Source organism: Equus asinus, chromosome 6, assembly GCF_041296235.1.
Source record: "Equus asinus isolate D_3611 breed Donkey chromosome 6, EquAss-T2T_v2, whole genome shotgun sequence".
Taxonomy (NCBI): Eukaryota; Metazoa; Chordata; class Mammalia; order Perissodactyla; family Equidae; genus Equus; species Equus asinus.
Genome location: NC_091795.1, coordinates 50,313,715 through 50,336,909, shown reverse-complemented (window position 1 = coordinate 50,336,909; position 23,195 = coordinate 50,313,715). Strand labels below are relative to the sequence as shown.

General features: G+C 47.7%; 1 protein-coding gene across 2 annotated transcripts in view; it reads left to right on the top strand.

Moving 5' to 3' along the window:
- The window catches only part of COMMD1 (copper metabolism domain containing 1), a 229,084-nt gene that overhangs the window by 195,889 nt on the left and 10,000 nt on the right, over nt 1-23,195 (top strand). The window contains exon 4 of one of the 2 annotated variants that reach the window (XR_006529203.2): nt 249-300. The exons of the other annotated variant lie outside the window; for it this stretch is intronic. The gene's annotated coding sequence lies outside the window, so the exon portion shown is untranslated. The remainder of the gene's footprint in view (nt 1-248; nt 301-23,195) is intronic. 2 annotated transcript variants of the gene reach the window in all.

The window sequence follows — 23,195 nt, the reverse complement described above, 5'->3', positions numbered from 1 at the left end:
TCAGACACAGCTGTGCATTCCTCTCTAATTGTTTTGGGTGTATTTGTCCTGTCTCCGGGGCAAGATTACAGTTTCCTCTGGAGCAGGGACTCACATTCTTTTTGGGAGGACTCTTGGGAGAGATGTGGGCGTATGTGAGGGGATCCTGTACAAGGGAAATCACTCACATATCTACAGCACTTAACAGTTTAGAAAGTGCTTTCCTTATAATTGTCCTGAGAGGGTGTGCGTGTGTGTGTGTTTTACAGACAATGAAACTGAGACAGAAGAGGTCAACAACCTGCCTGAGGAGGAGAGAAGGTGAGTAGCAGAAGTGAGATAAGCCTGTTTCCATGGTCATTCCCTCATGGATCCTCTATCCTGCTATCACCCCACAATGCTCTGCTCTGTCTGGACCTGACTTGTACCCTCTACTCACTCCCACCCTCCAAATCTCTTAATATCATCCCCTGGGACTGCAGACTTGAATAAGCAAACTGAATCAAAGGTCAGTTCATTAATCCATGCCTCTATCTGTCCATCCATCCATCCTTAAGCTCTCCTCAGATGAAATCCCTATCTTCTTTGCTTTCCCTGCAGCACTGGAGGATAAGGCTGCTCACCCTCCCACCTCTGTGTCCCCCAGAGCTCAGAGGTAGGGTGAGTCCTCTCTCCCTGATCATTTCTCCTCCGCCCCTATCAAACACTCTTTTTTTTTTTTTTGAGGAAGATTAGCCCTGAGCTAACTACTGCCAGTCCTCCTCTTTTTGCTGAGGAAGACTGGCCCTGAGCTAACATCCGTGCCCATCTTCCTCTACTTTCTATGTGAGACGCCTATCACAGAATGGCGTGCCAAGCGGTGCCATGTCCACACCCGGGATCCAAACCAGTGAACCCCGGGCCGGTGAGAAGCGGAATGTGCGAACTTAACCACTGCACCACTGGGCCGGCCCCTCAAGCACTCTTGTTCCTTTGAGGAAACTGCTGTCCAGCCAAATTCCCTCTCCCCTTCCTGATGGTTCCCATCTTCTGACTTCCTGGTCATTCCCACTTCCTCACTCGCTTAAAACTTCCACTCCTGGCTCCGTGGCCTGCACACCATGTCCCCGACCCCAATTCCTGCTCACATCCTCCTGGATGGCTTCACTATCCACACAGATGACCCATCCAATACCCTGCCTCTCAATCCCTGACCTCATACCCTCCAATGACTTTCTCCTCTACTCTCCGCCATCACATCCTAGCTTTGCCATGGCCCTAAATTTCTCCACCTCCTGAACCACTAACTTATGCATCCAGATCTCTGATCCAACCCCCTCTCCTTCCAGCATCACTGAGCCTTGGCTCCTTTGATCCCACCAGCCCATTGACTCTGTCCTTTCTCTCTGATCATGCACCATGTCAATCCCACTTTTGCCAAGGTTCTCAATTCCTTGGCAAAAGGAATTTGCTCCTCTGCCCTAGCAATTCCCTCACCTGAGCCTTCACCAGAGCAGATAGCTGAGCTCTTCTGGAGCAAATCACATAAGAGGGCCAAAGGGTACCTTGCAAGTTCAAGCCACCAACCTCAAGTGGGTTGCCATGCTGCCTTGCCATCTGGCTATTTCTCTGATCATCTCAACCCTCCCACCTTCTGCAAGGACTGTGTCAAACCTTCTCTATTCTCTTCAAATCTCTCCTTGCCCCACCCCCAGCCTCCTGTATGTCACAGAGTAGAGGAGGTCATCAGGTGGAAGGATTCACTGTCCTACATCAAACCTGCCTGGCTCAATCCTCCTCCAACCTGCATCCTCCTGTTACAATAGAGGAGGCCAGCCGGAGCCAGCCTTTCTTTTCTCTTTTTTTTTTTTTTTTGAGGAAGATTAGCCCTGAGCTAACTACTGCCAATCCTCCTCTTTTTGCTGAGGAAGACTGGCCCTGAGCTAACATCCATTCCCATCTTCCTCTACTTTATACATGGGATGCCTACCACAGCATGGCTTTTGCCAAGCGGTGCCGTGTCTGCACCCGAGATCCCAACCAGCGAAGCCTGCACCGCCAAGAAGTGGAACGTATGAACTTATCCACTGCACCACCGGGCCAGCCCCCTGACTCAGCCTTTCTGCCCATACTCTGGTTCTATCCTCTCCCATGGTCACAGGAACCTTTATTGTCCATTGTCCTTTCTCTGTATAGCTTCATCTTCCTCTTCTCTATAGGATCCTCCCCATCTGCATTTGAACACACTCAAGTTATTCTATTCTAAAAAAATAAAAATATATAAAGTGAACCCACTGTTGACATAACATTCCTCTCCAGCTATTTCTCTCTGACCCTTCACAGTCAAACCTTTCAAGAGTTGCTTGCATTCAATGCCTTTCTTCATTTCTTCACCTCTCACTCACTCCTCCCTCCACTCCAGTCTCTCACCCCTTCACTCCACCAGTCACTGTTCTGTAAAAATGCCAATGACACCAAGGTCACTCAGTCTAGTAGGCATTATTCAGTCCTTATTTCCCTTGGGCCTCTCAGCCATTTTGAGTGTTGTTGACTATTGCCTCCTTATAACACATTCTTCTCCTGGGCTCTATGACCCCACCTCCTCAAGCTCCTAGTTTTCTTCCTGCTTCTCTGGCTGCTCTTCCACTTCCTCTGCCTGATAGTTTGCCTCTGTCCAGGCTTTAGATAAGGGTTCCTCAAGGCTTGGTCCTAGGCCCTCTTCTGGTGGAACACTATAGTCTCCTAGGAGACCACCTCACTCTCGTGACTTTATTACCACCTCTACACCAGCTGCTTCAGCTCCAGCCTCTCCTCAGAGCACCAGACCCTACAACCACCTCCTCAACATCTCCACTTGGACATCTCACAAGCACCTTAAACCCACCTTGACCAGATGTAAACCTTGGGAAAGTTTTCTCAATCTACCTCCCTGGGTGATACTGAACCTCTTAATTGCAAGTTCTGTGTCTGAAGTGCAGTAAGCCAAACACCGAGACATGAGAGCTTGGAGAGGGAGAAAGGTTTATTCAAATTGGCCAAGATGAGAAGGCAGGAGCATGGGTTCTGTCTGCCTTAAGGAGAGAAAAGGCAGGGCGTTTTATAGAGCTACGGGGTGTGATAGGAGGAGTTCTGGAGAAACAAAAGAGTAATCCATGTTTCTTTCACTCCCAGTAACCCCCCAGGGGCAATCTGACTTCTGGTCCTCAACAGCAGCTAGGGGCTGGTTATCTGGTAATCCTTGAAGGCATTCTTTCTTCTGTAAAACAAGCTCATAAATCCTTGTGACCCTTGAGTTACCCCTCAGGAAAACAGCAAATTGATAAGATTAAGTTCTTTTCATAACAAGGTCGAAAGGTAATCTTATTGAATATTTACAGTAACCCTCAGGTACCTGGCTTCATGGGGGTCCCCCAACTCAGAAAATGGTACCACCATCCATCTGGTTGAAGAAGCAGAGACCTGAGAGTTTTCCTTGATTCCTCCCTAGCTAAGAAATCACCAAGTCTTTTTGGTACCTACTACTCTCCATTTGCTCTACTGCTTAAACAGCCTCTTTCACTTACATTATAGCAATAGCCTGCTGTCTCTCCACCCCACTCCTCCCTCTCCAATATTCCTTCCTCACATTGCAGTCAAAGTGATCTTACTGAAAATAGTATACCAGGCCAGCATGATCTAGCCCCTGCCTACCTCTCAACCACATCCCCCTTTGTAGCCTGAATAAACCAGGAACTCTGTTCCACTTTCCTCTTTGCCTGAGTAAATCCTGCTTACCCTTCAGGGCTCAATTCAAATGTTACCTCCTCTTGGACTCCCCAGACAATTGGTCCTGCCACCTTGCACTCCCTTTGGTCCATATCACAATTGTAATGATATCAACTGATAGTGCATTTAATTGTTCAGTTAATTTTGGACTGTGAGACTGTGAGCTCCAAGAGGGAAGTGTGTCTGCTGTGGTCACAACTCCAGTGCCTAGCCCTGGGCCGTGCACCTAGTAGGTGGTCAACACATATGTCTTAAATATATGAATAATACATCTTTACCTACTGATTATGGACCCGGGCCCCAACCCAAGAGCAGAGACTACAGCCAAGCAGGTGTGGAATTTTGCATTGAGTAATTCCCCCCAAGACACAGTGTAACTGTTAGAGGTAGACTCTGGATCTCATTAATTAATGGCACGATGGAGCGAATGCTTTTATTTTTAAGTTTCAGGGCCTGAACGGCTTTTGGCAGCTGCAAAGGACACAAGCTTAATTTCCTCGTTGGTTGCCTGCTGACGTTGTAGCAGTTCCCTTACTAAAAACTCTTTGGCTGGCAGTCCCTGAAAGTTTGTCTGTGGCTTCTGAGAGTGCATTTAAAGGGAAGACACATATGTGTAGAAACAATATACCAATCTGATGGCACAGAAAAATCTTCAGATGTCAGTCTTGTCCCATCACAGCATTTAAAGATCAGAACAGCCTAGAGATATCTTTATTTAAACTAAAGAACATGGACTCAGGATTAATTATTTTGACACAGAATTAAAGACATAGGCTTCAATTGTTTATTTATACTTTTTGTAGAGTTGTTAAAGGATTTCTAATTTCTATATTAAAAAAATATTTTGTTAGCTTTCTAAATTATGAAAATTAATACAACTGGAAAAATAGAAAATTCAAAGTCAGTAAGTGTATAAAATTCATCTCCTCTCTTTTGGTAGGTCACCCATATTCCACACCTGGGGTAACTGTGGTTAAGAGTTACCTGTACATGCTTCCAGATGTTTCTCTATGAACATACAACAATCCGACTTGTTTCTTGGACCTTATATGGCAGTCTTAGGAGAATCATATGATTAACATAAAAGCAAAATGGTCTGAAGGCTGCAAATCAAAACTTTCCCAGAACTGACGCAGAATTCCTCTTTCTAGAGGACCGCATCCACGTGGCTCAGTGCATCCAGCAGCAACGTGCTCTTCTGTGTTCTGAGTTTGGATAAGAGCAAGGGTCATAGTGGGCTCAGCTCATAGGTGCCCGAAATTCTTTACATTAGCAATTCCTTCCCTTTCGGCTAATTCCGGCTCAGAACGCCTTCTGAAAAATGCAAATAGTTGAGGGTGGAGTGTCCTTAATTTCTCTGTCTGATTATCTGAAGCGGTTTGCTTTCTTCCCAGAGATAAGGACCAAGGGAGCGGAGCGCTTTCAGGTGCGCCTCGGGCCAGGCTTGCCTCCCTGCGGAGCGCACGGGGGACGAGCTGGCTGCTCTGGGCCGTTCACATCAGGGCAACCTCTCCATCCAGTCGCCCCAGGTTTACCTGGAACCTCCAAAGTTGTGTCAACAGCGGCTCAGACTCACCTTAGAGTGCAATGCTCTGGCCAGCCCGACGGGTAGGCTGGGCCAGGAGGGTGTGTTTGTTGTCTCCGGAGTTCCGGCGGATGGGTGTGTTTGGCACCTCTGGGAGTCGGAGGTGCGTGTATCAGAGTTCTGCCATTTAGGCTGCACCTAGGTGTCTATCTTGTTCCTTGGGCCGCGGCGCAGGTTCGAGGTTCGCGTCTGGGCACTTTGCGTTTTCAGTTTCCGGAGACAAGCGTGGAACCTCGAGGAAACCCTCTGCAAGACACCGCGAGGAAGAGAACTGACTCCCCCCTCACCACTTCCTATCGGCTTCATGAATCCGAAGATCGAGTGGCAGTGCCAAGTAGGGCACCACCCCTAGGCCTTGGGCGCTAGGGCATTATTTGGGCACCTAAGAGGTGGTGGCAGGTTATGGGTGGGCAGAGACCAATGGTCAAGTCCCAGTTTGGCCCTGGTTCCCCCTTCCCCCGGCATCTGCCCAAGCAATTGAGGGGCGGCCGGGGTCCAGTCCAGGCCCAGGCACAAACTGGCTCCGGCCAGGCCATGTGCTTAGTCCCCCAACATCAGACCTACTTCAAGAGGGGTGACCTGCAGCTGGAGGGATTTAGGTTAGACCGGAGTTGCAATATAGTTCTTTTGAACTTCGAGCTGCCCTGTTTTTCCGAGGTATCTACTTCCTGGGGTCCCCTTCACCCATTTTAACCCTCTGCTTTCCAGGTGTGGGCCTGGGGACCCCGAGGGCACCCAGTAGCCAGGAGGAGCTCGAGCCTGGGCAGACAGGCGGTGGCTGGGCCGTCGCCCAACTTGGGGCGCCGGGCGGCGGGCAGGGCTGGGCGGTGACGTGAGGGGCGGCGCCGGGCCTGATTGGCGCGTCGGGCGGGGGCGGGGGCCCGGAGGCGGCGGCGGCGGCGGCGGCGCTGGGAGCTGGAGACGGGAGTGAGGCGCAGCAGCCGTGGCGGCAACAAGTGCCGGAGACTAGCCGAGCCCGAGCCATCCCCGCCGCCGACACCGCCGGGCCGCCCGTTGCGGGCGCAACGCATGGAGCGTGAGCGACGGCGGTCGCCGGGCTGAGCCGCGCCGAGCGGCCGGGACGTGGATGCGGCCGCGATCTCCCGCCCCCGCCCCGCTGAGCAGGAGCTGCTCCCGGACAAGGTAGGGCCAGGCGGGTGTGCACCCTCGCCGCCTCCTTCCCGACGCTCCCCTCCCCCAACACCTCCCCAGGCCCGCTTCGTTCTCCCCCACCTCTCTGCTCCCCGTCCCCCACCCACTGGCCCCCCCCTCCCCGCCCCCCAACCCGTTTCCTTTCGGGTTCCGGCTTCGTGCCGGCGCCCCAGCGGAGGAAACACTTTCTAGGTGGCTTCTGCAGCATTTGGCGTCCCCCACCCCACCCCTCGCCACCTTCCTTACCCTAAAGGAGGAAGAAAACGAAACCCACGGCAGGGTGTCTTTCGAGCCTCTTGCAGCATTCCACACCCACCCGCCCGGGGACGTCCCCCCTCCCGGTTGGACCCCAACTTCCGGGGGAGCCTGCGCCGGGTCGATGCAGACATGGAGAAGGGGCGTCTGGAGCCGGGCGTCCTCATCTGGGTTGCACCAGCGTTTTGGGGAGGGGGCCGTGCGTGATTTCGCGCTCGCACCCTCGCACCCCACCCTCGCACTGAGCAGGTCTCCGATGCCGCATGGGGAGATCAGGTGTTTTGTGAGCCAAAGAGCCGCCAGCAACCCCTCCCTACCCCCAGCCGCCTGCCACTGCCACCTTCGGGTCCCCAAAGGCTGATTTTCTGCGAAACTTAGGGAGAACCTTTCGCTTTGACCTCTGGAAAAATATTCCACGCCGCCCGCGTTGAATGATTAACCAGGCTCCTTGCCCGCGACCTGGGGAGGGGGAAGGGTGGATGCTGCCGGAGCACGTCAAGCCGGCCTGTGCAAAACGCCTCTCGTGAAGGGTGGGCGCGGGGGCGCTCGGTGGGAACCCCGGCGGGACTGCGGCACAGCTTCTGGCGGCTACCCCAGGACCGCAGGCGGACCCTTCTGGAGGCAATAAAACCGAGTCACCTTAATTTCCAGGCCAAGCATTTTACACTCGGGGCTGGGGAGTCCCAGAACCCACTGTCTTCATCCATTGAGGAAGAGCAGCAAAGAGACACCCCGACGAGCGTCACAAGCGTGAAAGTTCATCTCTGAAGATAATAGATACATTTTAAACCTGGGTTGGCCGGGAGCCTCCCTCTCCTGATTAAAACGTAGGGGATGGTTTGTCTTTGCTCTCCTACCTCGCGCCCACCCCCCCACCCCGGCCTCCTGAACCTCCCCAACTTCGTAAAACGATAGTAGGAACCATCATAACGTATTCTCCTGCCTCTGCCTTGTTGGAGCCGTGCTGTAGATTTCAGATTGTGAAGCCAGTTGGTGAATATGGGCTTCTACTTGTTACAGCGAATTCTTCCAGTGTAATTTTGCTTTAGGAGGTGATGGGATGGTTAGAGCGGTGGCAGACAGGGCCAGTACTGGGACCAGGAAGCCGGGAGCCCCAGCCAAGCCCAGTCCGAGGGCTCTCGAGCCCAGAGCCCAGCCTGGCTGTCTCGTGGTCTCGAGGTGATGCCTTAGCTGATCTGGCAGCTGACCCGGAGGGAGGACAGGGCTGGGCGGCACTTCTTCCTACTGTCCTAGTTCCCACTTTTCTTTCTTTCCAATAGAGGCTATTAGCCTGGTGGAAGTTGGGAGAGTGTTACACGGAGTCCCTGTGCTCTTGAGCCAGATTAGATTTTAAGACCAGGAAAGTGCAGGAACCTTATAGAACCCTACTTGAGTAAACCTTGCCTTCCTGCCCAGCCTTTACAAATGTCTTTATCTTTTAGATCTTCTGTTTGAAATTACTTTTTCAGGGTGGAATACTACTTTTCCCCCCTCCTTGGGAATCTCCCTACAGCAGGAGCTCACTACTCTTCATCTAGTTTTTGTGCAGATGGCATATGTTTGACGAAAGGCTTAATTCTCCATAAAAGTTAGGAGTTCCTACCCTCACTGTTCGCTGGTCTTGGTTCTGCCACATACAGTTTAGTGACCTTGGTCAAGTTGTTTATTATTCCAGCCTCATTTTCCGTATCTGGTTTTGAGGATGGTAGTGTCTGCTCTACAAGATTGTTTTTTTTAGGACAAAGGGGATAATGTTTGCCAGACTCCTTGCTCTGCATCAGGGAAGTTAAGAAGTGCTTAGTAGGTAGTGGTCAGGGGCCGGCCCGGTGGCGCAGCAGTTAAGTTCACATGTTCCCTTTTGGTGGCCCGGGGTTCGTGGGTTCGGATCCCGGATGCGGACATGGTGCGGCTTGTCAAGCCATGCTGTGGTAGGCGTCTCACATAGGAAGTAGATGAAGGTGGGGATGGGGATGGGTTGTAGGTAACTAGCTCTTGGTACTCCTTTTGTTGTTAGCTTAGGGCCAGTCTTCCTCAGCAAAAAGGGGAGGATTGGCAGCAGGTGTTAGCTCACGGCTAATCTTCCTCAGAAAAAAGAAGATTAAAAAAAAAAAGTAGTGGTCATTGTGTAATCAGTATAGAAGTTCCTCTAGGCATCAGCTTCCCCTTACCAAACAGTAACCGTGTGACAACTGTTTAGGTTTGTCTGAGACTGAAATCAGCCATATTTGGCAGATGCAGATGAAGTTTTTAAAATCCAAGGAATGAGGGAGTCTTTTGAGGAGAATAAACATACACTTGCAAAAATTATGAATTGATTTTTTTTCTGAGTTTCTGATGGAGAGCTGAGTATATAGGTGGCTTGTGGTTTTGAAGATTTCCTTGTTTTAAAAAAACCACAATTTAGATTTCTCTAATTCTAAGATGCTAAAGTTTTGCTAAATATAGGGAAGTGGAACTGATAATTCATGGTTGATTTTTCACTATACTGTTTGTTCAAATATGTGGCTTTTTTTAAGTTACATTAGGAAATGAATGAGAATCCAAAAAAATAATCATTTTGCTTTATGTGATGCATTGTTGGTATAAAGCTAGGATGTTCTAGGTAGAAATATGGGGGCTTTTTCAGCTGATGCAGGGATAAGAGAAAAAAGAATCCTTTGTTTCTCAAAGAAACTTTGTTTCGATGTTTTCTAGTAATGCTTTTGTGTGTTTTTTCTTTCTGGAATACCGTAATTGGGGGTGCTGACTCAGGGCTATGAAGTACCTGAATCACACTCTGTTCTTAACATACTGGGTCAGTTCTTTTAATGCTTTCTGACTTGCTTAATAGCCACAATATTTGACTCTACTCAGTTTTTCTGACAATTTTATTGGACAGTTTGTTAAAGACTTTTAATAAATGCAAATGGTTACTTTTATCAACATTGAGATTCTTGCAACTGGGATAATATTTGGTTATGTAAACTATTGCAACACACCCAGTGGTGATACATAAATTAACAATACTGAAAAATTCTCATAAAGGCCTTTTGGTCTTATATGCAAATACCGAGGGACTAAAATCATTTGAATCAATTGCCTGGCATTTTTGTGTGTACAGAAAGTTAAATCGAATTAAACTGGGTTCTAACAATTTGAAAGTTGGGTTTCCTGGCTGCATAATGGAAAGCATCCAGTAAAGATGACAGCATATAACACCCAACAGGTGTGGATCCCCCAATCCAGCCCCCCCCCACCGCCCCAGGTGGAATTACTGTTACTAGATTCTTGCCAAATAGTCTCCAAATTGTGGGATGAGTAAATTCCTCTCTCTGGAGAGACAATTACCGTTTGAATAAGAGGAGTGTGTATATGTGGGGTAAGGCTTCAAGAGAATTGATGTAATGATTTCATCATTGCCCGCTGGTGATGAGACTTTGCTAGTCTGAACAAAGCTTTGGTGGGAAGATCTTGATACTTGAATGGAGAATTTGTTGTTAGAGCATAGGTGGCACATCACTTTACTGCTAGAAAAAGTGACTCGTGCAAGTTTTCTGTTTGTTATAACTCTGAGTTGAGATTTTTGCACTCACTGTGCCTTGCCCCTACTGTGAGTTTTATGCTCTTTGCCCATCAGCTTTGTCTTCTTGCCTTTCCTTAGTTGTTGTAACAAAATTCAAACTTCTTTTGAGAGTTAGCATTGTTGATAAAGTTACAGCATATGTCTTGAAATATTTTATGTAATTTTTTAATTTGTTTTATTTTATTTTTTTGCTGAGAAGATTCATCCTGAGCTAACATCCACTGCCAATCTTCTTTTTTTAATGTGAGCTGCCACTGCAGCATGGCCACTGACAGATGAGTGGTGTGGGTCCACACCTGGGAACTGAGCCTGGGCTGCCAAAGTGAAACGTGCTAAAGTGAAACGTGCTAAAGTGGAACGTGCCGAACTTAACCACCAGGCCCCTGGGGCTGGCCCTATTTTGTGTAATTTTAGCTTTGGGTATTTCCATGGATGACTCTAAGAACTTTGTGACAAATTATTTTCTGTACATCTATAAATATTCCCTTAGAGCAGAATTTTAACTTTTGTCTTTATTATTCTGATGTGGCAAGAGAGGGGAAATTCCCTGTTGCCAGGAAATTGATAGTTTCTACTTTTCATTTTGTGGCTTTAAACACAGGTTTATTGTTCCGATGTCTTCGCTTTGATGTGATTAGGATGTATATTGTCTACCAGAATATTTTTAAAAACTGATTATCCAAGGAAATAAATTCTAGACTGTGGCCAGGTTCTGTCAGGGTGGCCCTATGGCAGCTTAGCAGTTAAGAGCATGAACTTGGAGCTTATCAGATGTGGATGTTTTTTTTAACTTGAGGTGTAGCATCCGGTAAAATGTATGAAGTGCAGGTCGTGAATGTGTATCCACCCCCTAGAGGGAACCATTACTCTGGCCTTATCATCTTAGATGTGACTCATCATCATGGATTGGTTTTGCCTGTTCTTGAACTTCACAGAAGTGGAGTTACAGAATCATGCAGTGTGTAGCCTTTTGTGAAACAGACCTGGATTTAATTTCCATTTTTGCTGCTTACTGTGTAAATGTGGTTGCCACGTGACTAAGTCACTTAACCTCTCTGAGCCTCAGTTTCCTCATTTGTGAAATGGGGGAGATAAAGCCCTGTCTCAGATTTGCTGAGAAAATTAATGTGATGAGACACCTCGAATCCTAGCACTGTGCCTGACATGCAGTTTCAGTTTCCTTGTCCCCCTTTATTTCTTTAAAAAGGTAGACAACTAAAGCAACTGTATCTTGTGTCTTAATATGTTATTTCATTATAAAAGTTATGTAGGTCTTTTATTGAAAGCTGGAAGCCAGATCTTTGTTGATTCAATACTTTGTTGATGTAACATTTAGCTTAAATAAGATGTAGTATTTGTTAATAGTTGATCTCCTGTTATTTTAAACTGACATATCCTCTGTAAGTCATGAAATGACAGTTACTGAAATGTCCCCTTTAGAGCTGATTTGTCAGCTGTGTGATGTGGGCTATGGTGTGGTGACGACAGCTGCTTACACTCGCTTCTGAAGCCCACAGAGGAGTTGAGTTTAGATCAGAGGCATCAGTGAGTGCCCAGAACAGCATTTACCTGCTTTCGGTTTTGTGAAGTAATTATTTCAGGAGTGAAAGCACAGGGCCAGTTGTTAACTGAATGCTTCAGACAAGCCATTTAAAACGTTTTCAACTTTTATAACCTTCCTCTATAAGTGGTATTATATATTCAGTGGTCCCCTGTCCCCAGTGTTTTGGTGGATTATTTTGATACTTTTTATTTTTGGAGCCATTTTTTAAATGTAACTCGGGTGGTACTTTGGCATTCTTTCTAAAAGACCTTTTTCTTATGATGTTTATTTAGGGGGGAAAATCAAGATAAAGGAAACTAAAGTTAATTCCGCCATCTCTTAACACTGTAACTACTGTTAACTTGGTTTGGATCCTTCTAGGTGCTTTTATCTGAGTCTGTACACTTCTAGAATGAGCTTAGGAAACACGTGTTGCCAACACGTTAGGCATTTTAAACAGTGTCTGGGCCTGCCTAGAGATAACTGTCTGAGAGGGCGGGAGGCTTCGAAGGTTTGGGTTCAAATCCATCCCCACTCTGGTTCCTCCTTGTGGCTGTACCATTGTCAGGAATCACCAGAGGCTCCATCAGAGGGACCCCTGGACTCCAGATTACAGAAGCAGAGAGAGAAAACCTGTGATTGGAAGATTTCCCCCACCCCCGTTAAGACCTCAAGGTATGTGTAATGAGGTGGCCAGTTTGTTCACTTAGCCAGCATGCATTGGTTGAACACTTAGTGTATACCTAGCACTGTGCTTGGCCCCATGTGTATTCCTGGACAGGTCAGGCACAGTTCTTGCCCTCAAGGAGTTAGCAGTCTGGTGGAAACTACCCCGGAACTGGTGAAGGAGCGTTCTAGTAGAGGCGTAAGCACAGTGCAGTATTGGGGCAGCTAAGAAAGCCTTCCTGAGGAAGTGGTATTTGGGCTTAGCCTTGATGGATGAATAAATAACTTCTCAGTGGCAGAGAAAGGAGGGCAGAGGCAGTCAGGGGCTTGTGGCCGTGTGTTGGGGAAATAGGTGATCTCGTGGATTTGGGAGGCAGGGTGCTTGGGAAGGGGTGATAGGACACGGTGCAGCCTTGATGACCATGCAAAGAAGTGGCGCTTGAACTAGTTATGGAGGTCTTGGGGAGCTGTGGAAAGGTCTCGTGGAGAGGATGTGGTGACAGGTCGTGGTCAGGCTTGCACTGAGGAAGATGAGCTTGAGCTGGGGAGGGATGCGAGGCAGGTGTGGTCATGGGCCCATCGTTTTATGCTCTTCTGACAGGGCTTCCTGCTTCCTGTTTGCCCCACAACGGTCTGGGCATCCTCAGAAAGAAGCCAGAGGAATCTTTAAAACTTGAAAATATTTTATACACCTCTCTACTCAGAATCCTCCAATGGCTTCTACTCTCCCTCAAAGTAATGCCAAAGTTCTTATGTCGCCTACCAGGTCCTGGCTCAGTTCGCTGCCTCTCTTCCCCTCCCCAGTTCGCTGCAGCCACACTGGCCTCCGAGCTGTCCTGCCTCTGGCCTTTGCACTGGCCGTTTCCTCTTCCTGCAATTGTCTTGCTTGTCCTCCCCACCTTCTCTCTGAGGAGACAGGCTTTTTCTGACCGTCCTTATCCTTTCCCCCTGTACTGTGCTTTATATTTTGTCTAAGCGCTTATCCACCGTATGATAATAGACCACATAACTTTATTCTTGGTTGTTTGTTTTAAATGCTGCTCAGTTTAAAGTAGGTGCTTGATACGTGTTGAATTAGGTCACTTCATCTGTCTTGCTGGGGGAAAACAGGGCCCACTCCAGCCAGGGATGGTACAGGATTAAAGTGCGGGTGCGTCCGTGCGGGTGCGATTTATCTGAAAGGGAGTGAAAGATAAAAGCCTCTCGTGGTGGGGGGGATGGGATTTGGAAACCAATTCAGGGAGATTCGAAGGAGGTGAGCTATAGATACAAGTACACTGGGGTGTTTTTTAACGTTCAGGACATTGGAGACTGTAGTGGTGTCTAAGAGGGTCCAGGGGACAGGGGTGTGGGGGGAGGAAAGACCCAGCAATAGGCTTGAGCCCAGAACCGCAGAGAACACTCATTTTGGGGGATGGGGCCAGGAGCAAAGGCTGCCAAGATGTGAGAGAAGCAGGAAAAGAATCAGGGTTGGGGGTGTTCTTGAACTTGGGGTGGAGGTAGAGGTGGTGGCCTGCAGTGTTAGGGCCCCAGGAAGTCAGAGAGGCTGAGGACTGAAAATTCTAGAGGATGAAGGGGATTGGGAAGCTCAACACATGACAAGGGGGCATGACAAGGAATGGAACCTTTCCAAGAAGTTGGCAGAGAAGGGAAAAAGGAGCCTGTGCCTAGAGCTACTTGAGAGGAGGAGGGGAGCTTTGAGGTGGAGGAGAAAGTGGAGACCACTCTTGATACAGGACCCCAGGGGACCAGCAAGGGCTGTCACAGGGGACTGTAATCTTGTCGGGGCTGCGGAGTGACTTACTGAAGAGAGGAGACTGGTCCATGTGGAGAACTGGAAGTAGATTGTGGTCCCAGAGCTGAAATCAAATATCTTTGTAACCATGGCAACCCCCTTAGCTTCTGTTCCTTCCCCCAACCCCTCAAAAAAATAGGAAAAAAAACCCTGCACAGCCAACTTCACACGTTGATTGTTTGAATCCAGTGCCGTTGTGAATGTGAAAGTGTTAACACTCCAGTAAGGTTGTTTCCATGGACAAACTTGCAAAGGCTTATAATTTATGCTTCAGAATTTTGTCGTTCGTTCTTTTCTGTGAAAAGCGCTTAACATCCAAATGATTCTCTGAAGTGATTCTTTTTTGAGTCCTGATCAGGGAGTAACAACAATTGTGTTTAAAAACAAAAACAAAACCTTCAAGTCTGGCTCTCGATTGTTCAGTGGGAAGTCTGGTGATGTTTTTAGAATCAAATATATTTATCTAGCATTGAAAGGGTCAAAGTGGATTTGTTACAGATACCATTCTTTCTAAATATTTAACATTTGGAACTAATGAAATGTATTTTACATTTATTATTTTATGGCTGAATTTGACGCTTGTTTATAAGGAACTTATGTAGCTTTTATTCTTTGAGTAAATGAGATGCAGTCCTTTTCTTCTCCCTTCACCACATAAGGAATTATTTTCTTCAAATGAACTTAAAATATCTCTCATGAATACTCCTATTTTTAACTGAATGTTTCTCTCTTGAATTTTTTTCCTCAAGATTCTGATGGATCCTTTTTTAAAAAACACAACTCTTCATAATGGAAAATTTCAAGCAAATATAGATAGAGTGGTATAATGAAGTCTCAGGTATTCATCACCAGGGTCAGCATGATGGCCTCTCTTTTTCGTCCCTGCCCCACTCATGATTAGGGGGCTGTGTGGGCACCACCCACAGTGGGAGAACAAGTCCGCACTGGACCTCTGGGTGTGGGAGTCATCCGTGTGGATACAGCAGGAGCTGTGGGAGGGATTGGACCCCCAGGAGGAGGGAGGAGTGGGCAGAACGAGACACAGGGATTGCTACTGTCCCTCATGTTTCCAAGTAGGTGAGAGCCTATGACATTTGAAGGTGACATTCACAGACATACTGAAAATTAGATGATTTAGACTACTTGGTAAACGGGGCCCAATTTCTAAGCTGCTCAGTAGTGTGCCCATATATTGAGCAAACAACATGTTCTCTCTTATTTTGGCAACATCAATTTTTCTTGGCAGCTGGCCAGAGAAAGTGATGTTACTGTTTCATCTCTTTAAATATGTAGATGTAAGTCTTGATTGAACAACCACCCCCTCCCCCTGCCCTTACTGGAATATTTGGATAAAAGACCAAAATTACACTGTTCTGAGGATCTGTATTTTAAATCCATAGGACTTATTTTGATATTTAAAAAAAACAGCTTAAAAACAACAATTCTCAAGCGGCTATGTTGAAATTTAACCTTTGAGAAAGGGAGAAGAGGCAGGAAAGAGATGTAGGAGCTGGGAGAGAGAGGGAGCCATCTTGCTTGTTTGGTACCCTGTTCTCAAGTTGCCACCCCAGGGTCAGTTGCCACTAGAAAGGTTGTCTTTTGGGAGGAGGATGGTCCCTGACTCTGGAGAAGAGGGGAGTCCGGTTTATCTTTATTTTTATTTTATTATTATTTTTTTGCAGATGAAGATTTGCCCTGAGCCAACATCCATTGCCAATCTTCCTCTTTTTACTTGAGGTAGATTTACACTGAGCTTACATCTGTGCCAGTCTTCCTCCGCTTTGTATGTGGGTCACTACCACAGAATGGCCACCGACAAGTAGTGTAGGTCTGTACCCGGGAACCGAACATGGGCTGCCGAAGTAGAGTGTGCTGAACTTAAGCACTAAGCCAAGGGGCTGGCCCAGGGGGAGCCTAGTTTAATTGGATACTCAGTATGTGTGATGAACAGTGCCTGGCACTCAGTGGTCAGTGTGCTTTAACCTCACGGTTACAGTACCTGTAGGGTGGTGGGGTGCCTCTGTCCTGCCTCCCTCCGGGTTGAGGAGAGTGGGATCTCAGCTCACGTGAACCATTCGGACTTTACTGGGGGTGGGGATGGGTTGTAGGTAACTAGCTCTTGGTACTCCTTTTGAGAGGCTCCAGTTTGGGGGGAATTCCAAGTGCAGGGAGGGAGGATGAAATACAGTGCACTGAGGGAATCGAGGATGTCCTCATGAAGGAGGAGGCAGTGCGATTTGAAGCTGGGCCTTCAAGGATAGGGTAGGATTGAGAAGCAAGAAAATGGACATTTCAGGCTGGAAGAAGCCAGAATGAGCAAAGGTATGGGTAGGGACAGTAGCAGTTGCTCTTAAGGGGTGCTGGTGCCCAGGGGCCTCTAGGTGGGGATTTTGAGGGTATACCCTCATACCAGGATCTAGGATCAGGTCTTTGTGAGAGTGCTTAATGAGGATGGAGATGCCTGCCTCCCCTCCACCCTGGCCAGCCACTCAGCTCCATACCTGTCTTCAAGCTTGGCAGCGGCTGGGATGGACTTGCAGGCTGGGAGCGGCCCATCTGGGTTCTCAGTTCCTGCCCCCTCCACTCTCCCTCTTGGGAACTTGAGACAAGTTTCTGGAAGCAGTTCACTTATCTGTAAAATAAGGATACCTCAGTAACCACTTTGCAGGTCTGTGTATCCAGCTGGGCCCTTGGCATGCTTCCCAGCACAAGGACAAGCCCTCAGTGAATGGGTGGAGCTGGCGGGCACTTCTTAAATTTGTCTTGTAAGAAGTGTCCTTGGTACCTCCACCCCATTGCTTCATTTCTTGTCTTTTTTCCCTTCCCCCAAGGTGTCAGACCTGTTGATTCCTTTTATTTTAATACGACATATTTAAATCTCTGTACAACTTTCTGTGATTTTCATGCATATTTTTAGAAGAGTGAGTCAGGCAGTTATCTTAAGGCTTCCCCTCCAAGAGACTCCAAAACGGTAAGACAGGAGTCCTGGAGTCCTACCGTGGCTGGAACCTTAGGCTTCTTGGCGTCCCCTTCACGTGAAGGGCAAGGGCTCTTTAAGAAAACACATCACTGGAAAACTTCATCCTAACAACCAAGAAATTGAGACTTTCCAATTTATTAAATCATTTAAACACGATGGTTGTCATTGGTATTAATTAAAATTTTTCTTTTCTTTCTTTCTTTTTTTTTTTTTGCAGGGAGATTAGCCCTGAGCTAACTACTGCCAGTCCTCCTCTTTTGCTGAGGAAGACTGGCCCTGAGCTCACATCCGTGCCCATCTTCCTCTACTTTACACGTGGGACGCCTACCACAGCATGGCTTGCCAAGTGGTGCCATGTCTGCACCCGGGATCCGAACCGGTGAACCCCGGGCCACCGGAGCGGAACGTGCGCACTTAACTGCTGCGCCACCGGGCCTGCCCTAATTAAAATATTAAAGTTACGAAGGAAGGCTATTTTTAATATTATATATGCAATCCTAACTTTGCAGCATGTTCAAACATTGTTTTCCTGATTTGGGGAAGTTATAGTTTTATTTTGGAAGGGAGACAGCTGTAAACTTTTATTTTTCAGGAAACTGATGGAGATGCTCTGAAACTCTACATTTCATGGGGATGAGAATTGCCAAATGTAATTTAATAAAATCGGGAAGGGCACTGGTTGTTTTGAGAGAGTTTGTGTGTAGCGCACCTGTTGGCCATGGCATAGATGATTATCTATGCCAGGGAAAATGGCAGATTGAATTTGGCTGCCCAAGTGCTTATCACTAAAGTGACTATTTTAAAATCTAAAACACCTACTTCTGTTTGTGGTCAATTATCACAACCCATGGAATTAAGAGGTGGGGAATGGTGTAATTTTGAGAATCAATCTTAAAACTTTGAGAAGAGTCAATTTAATTTCGTTAATTAGTCTTTAATTGAATTGTCATGCATTTTACTGTGTAAAATGACAGTGATCTCTTTTCCTATGCCTGTATGAAAATATTCTTTCTTAATTGATTTCACCAGCTTTTCTGTATATAGACACAATTGTCTGTAGACACAAGTAGCCCACATAGCAGATGCCAAATTACCTCCTCCCCTCCCCATCTCTGTACGCCAAGATTGCCAAGCCATGGCTGATGGCCTTCTTACTTCCAGAAGCATTTACGCAGGCTCAGTTTGATAACTTAGTTTATATAACGGGATTCTGGGTTTAGTCCAGTACTGTAACTTATGCTTGTGCATTTTTATTAATTTTTAATTGCCTTCTTCCTCTCCTTCCCCATCCCTTGGGCCTCTGTTTGTTTACAGTTATTTAATCGTATGAGGCTGTTTCCTGACATGTTTCTAGGTGAGGTACTCCCTTGAAATGACACCAGGTAATGCTGTCCTGATGGCTGATGACTGAGGGGAAAGCACAGAAAGTGGAAAAGGCTTATGAAGAGGAGTGGCCAGGACTGGTGAATAGATAGCCAGAGGTCAGGGAGGGTATTCCGGCGGGGGCCGGGAGAAGGGGGTGCCTGGAAATGTAGGGCTGGTGGGTGAAATTATTCACCAGTGCTTTGTGTAGAGCATTGTTGAAGACTCTTGATCAAAAATATAAAAAATTCTCCTTAGCCCTTGTTTCTTTACTGCCCCTCCCCTTTGATGTCAATAAATTGGGTTGCAGACACTAGCGATACAGAAGTGGATATGGCCTAGTCTCCACCCTTGAGGCCCACACCTTCCTGTGAGGGAGTCCAGACTTGTTAACACCAAGGTGTAATAAGTGGATAGATGTTGTAACAGCAAGGGGAAGTAATAAAAACACACCTAGTGGGAGGGCTTAGGGAAGGCACCACATGAGGTGGTAGTGGGGCAGTTGACCTTTTTGTTTTTTGTATTGCTGCCCCAGATTGAAGCTGTAGACTTTGTCACGTAATAATCCTCACTGCTGGACTCGCTGTCCTGGACTCCTCCCTGTGTCCTGGTTCTCTTCCCTACGGGTGACCCTAGGGAGCCTTTGCCTCCCTCTGCCTCAGCCTCCTCTTCTGTAAATGAGGTGGTTGGAGTAGATGAGCTGTAAGGCCCTGGAAAAGAAATTCTTGTAGCTTCTTCCTGGTAATTAAATTGGGGTATGATCTGTGTGTAGATGCGCGTGCATGTTTTGGAGAAAACAAGTAAAAGGGTGAGATGGTGGCCAACACTTGTTCTTCGATCACCGTTTCTGACACAGCGGATGTCCCTTCCTCTTAGAGCCAGGAGAGCCGGGTTCTAGGCCAGCTCTGCACTAGCCTGCAGCAGATCGGGGGACTGTGCAGGGTCTCCTTCACTTCCGGCTGTGGTGCTGGAGGGGAGGGGGGAGTGAAGGGGCAGCATTTCTCTTTGTAAACAGCTCTGACAAAAGCGTTTGTCTGGGTGGGTGTGTGATTTGGCCAGTTCATCCCCCTGCCAAGCTCTCATTCTCATCCCTGCTAGGAATGGATAAATACCCAGCACGCGTCTCCAGGGACGCCCCCACGGTAGGGAAGGTGCCTGCCTTACCTGACCAGGACCTCTGGGCGCCTTAGACCAGTGAACAGTTCCCAGCTGGCCATTTTGTCTACGTTATTCCTTTCTCATACTGGTTTTTTAAAAAAATCTCAACCCCCTGGCTGTCCTTGAAATTTTATCTCTTTGGTATCCACAAATGCAGCTTTATTTAGGGATTTTTGAAATCCTCTTTGAACCGCAGTGTTGTGTGGCAGAAAGTGTAAGAGCTTAGACTTGGGATTGGGGTCCAGGGTCCAACTGCTGGCCCCACCGGATTAGCTCTGTGACCGCAGACTGGTTGCTTCACGTTTTTGAGCTTGTTGCAAAGAAGAGTTGAGAACATCCTGACATAGAAAAATGGGCAAAGGGCATGAGGAATAGGAAAACCAGGGAGGAAGCATATGAAAAGATGGTGTAAATTAAAATAGGGAGATGTCATATTTTTGTAGAGATTAGAAAGAAGGACAATGTCCACAGTCAGTGTGGATAGCTCTGTGCTCTTGGGTATACAGTGAGAGGATCAATCAGTCTGGCCTTTCTTTTTAGGGGAGAGGAGGGGAATAATTTGATTTATTCTAAATGACTTTAAAAATGTGTGTTCTCTTTGGGGCTGGCTCAGTGGCCGTAGCGGTTAAGTTTGTGCACTCCACTTCAGCATTTGCCAGGGTTCGCCAGTTTGGATCCTGGGCATGGACCTATGCACTGCTTATCAAGCCATGCTTTGGGGGACATCCCACATATAAAATAGAGGAAGCTGGGCATGGATATTAGCTCAGGCCTAATCTTCTCAAAAACAAAACAAAAAATGTGTGTTCCCTTTGTACTTTTTTCCAAAGGAAATCATAAGACATTGAAAAAAGATGCACATATGAGGTTGTTCATCAATTTTGTTTTGATTATGGGGAAAATCAGAAACAACTCAGTGGGTTAGGGATTGGTAAGCCAGACCAGCCAGGTACGTGCATTCTGCCAGGTGCATTCGAGATCTCATGTTAGAAGACAAACTTCTCTGATAGATCATGCTCTCTTCCCCCTGTGAACTGAGTATGCTTTACAGAAATTGAACCTCAGCGAACACGAAAGCCAACTATATTTGTAATCAACATGGACATCTAATTTGGAGTTCTTCATTTTTCTCTTACTTTGTATTCCTGTGTCGTTTACTTTTTCTTTTCTTCTCCTCTCCCTTCTCTCCTGCAGCACCCTGACTCCCTGTGTGTGTGGCTCCTTATGCACCTTCATTCCTTTTGCATGTCCACCTAGCAGTCTTGGCTCTCTTCTCTTCTCTCCTTTCCACTCGGCCCTGGGCCCACAAGCTCCTACCTACTCTTTCCACTCAAAACCCATCTGCCTGCAGACTGGCTGTCAGTCTCTGCCTGCAGAAACCCTATGTCCCTACCCCGTCTCTGGCCTGCCCTGCTTCTCCCCACAATTTTTTTTCTTTTTTTTTAAGATTGGCACCTGAGCTAACATCTGTTGCCAATCTTTTTTTCTTCTCCTTCTTCTACCCAAAGCCCCCCAGTACATAGGTGTATATTCTAGTTGGGGGTCCTTCTAGTTGTGGCATGTGGGATGCCACCTCAGCACGGCCTGATGAGCGGTGCCATGTCCACGCCCGGGATCCGAACCGGCGAAACCCTGGGCCACTGAAGCAGAGTGCGCGAACTTAACCACTCGACCACGGGCCTGGCCCCTCCCCACATTTCTGAAATCTACCCTGTTTCAAGGCCCGCTCAGGTCCTGCCTTGTCCTCTGCTCTTGATTAATGGACTGTCATTTTTTTGTTGCCTATCTGCCAATTCACTGTACAGGACCAGTGTTTTATACCCTTTTCCCCTATCTCCAGACTCAAATAAAAATGTTTGTGGTTGGAGATGACTTTGGGTTGGTGATATAGACATCTACAACTTGTGCTAGTTTTGACTATTGCTTCTCAGCTCCAAATGCATCCTTTGTTGCTTGGTCTGTGGAAATGGATCAGGGCCCTTCAAATATTTTTCCTTTGACTTCAGTAAGTTGAAGGCTCTGGAGAGGACCTTGCAGGAGAAAGATATTTTCCCTCCTGATTCCTGGAGTCTGTGCATTGAGTGTGTGTGTCTCTAGGCTCCTAGAGAGCCTGCGCTTTTTCCTGTACTCCTAGGTGCCTGCAGGGCACAGCTTCTCCAGCATTTGTCTGCTCTGTGCTTTCTCCCGCTCTGGTAGCAGTGGTGGAACAAGGAGCCTGTACCCAGCCCAGGTCACTGCTTCTCTGCACCCTCTCCTCAGCCCCCGTGTGTGCACACCGGGGGCCCCATGGTCCTGGCCATCTAGTGAACTGGTCGCCCAATCTTTGTCCTGAGCAGTGGCCCTGAGCTTCTCCCATCTATGCCATACATTGACTGACATGCTAGGCTCCTGCAGAAAGAGGCCTCCGGCCCCAGTTCCCAGTGCCAGCAGCGCCCTGACTCCGTGTGCGTGTGTATGTGTGACTCCCTCTGCACCCTCATTCCGTTTGCACGTCCACCTAGCAGTCTTGGCTCACCTGCATACTCCAGGTTTGTTTTCTGTAGGCCTCCTGATGAGGACACTGTGTCTTCCAGCCTTTGTGCCTGCAGTGTTGCCCCACTCCCTCTACAAGCCCGTCCACCCCCCAGCCTTGCTTGCCTGCACCCGAGAGGGTTGTTCCTGCTTTCCTGGTGACTGGACCACGTCTGGCTTGGGCACCCTGGAACGTTGCTGCCATCCGTACCCTCTTTGACAAGCTCTGCACCCCCTTTCCACATTTGTCCTTTTTGGGTACTTTTCACCTGCCACAGAGCACCTATAGAGTTACTCCGTCTTTATAGTTCCTCAGTTATCGTAGTCTCTCTATTAAACTTCCCTGCTTAAATTACTGTATGGTGTCTGCCTCCTGGTTGGACCCAGACTGAAATACAACCCTTGTAACCCAACCAAGCAAACAGGAGGAAGAATCAGAGAGAAATCTTCTAGGGATTTCTCTGAGGGCTCATTGAGAGCCTGCGAGACTATACTTGTTTGTACATAGGTCCTAGAGCTTGGAGTAGAAACATTTACCAAGCCGTAGCCATGTACAGGCTCTTGACAAGGCCTTCCAGAACATGTTAAGCTCCCCAAGAAGTAACTACCTACATTGTGTTGAGGCATTTCTTTTGTAAAATGATTTCCCACCTTAGGTAAGTGGATGCCCACGTTTTAAGTCTAGGGGCCTGCCTTCCTGTAGGCACGTTTACTTTGTCCCTCTACTGTCATGGCCTCGGTGGGAGTAACGTTGCTGGAGGTCCTCCCCTACCAGGAAGGAGGTGTGGAGGCTCCCCTATTTGGGGATAGGATAGAGGAGGGGTGGCTTGGGTCTGCTACAACAGGAGGGATGGAGCTGTCACCTGGCAGCACTGCTGAATCCCACACCCCCACAGGGCGTGC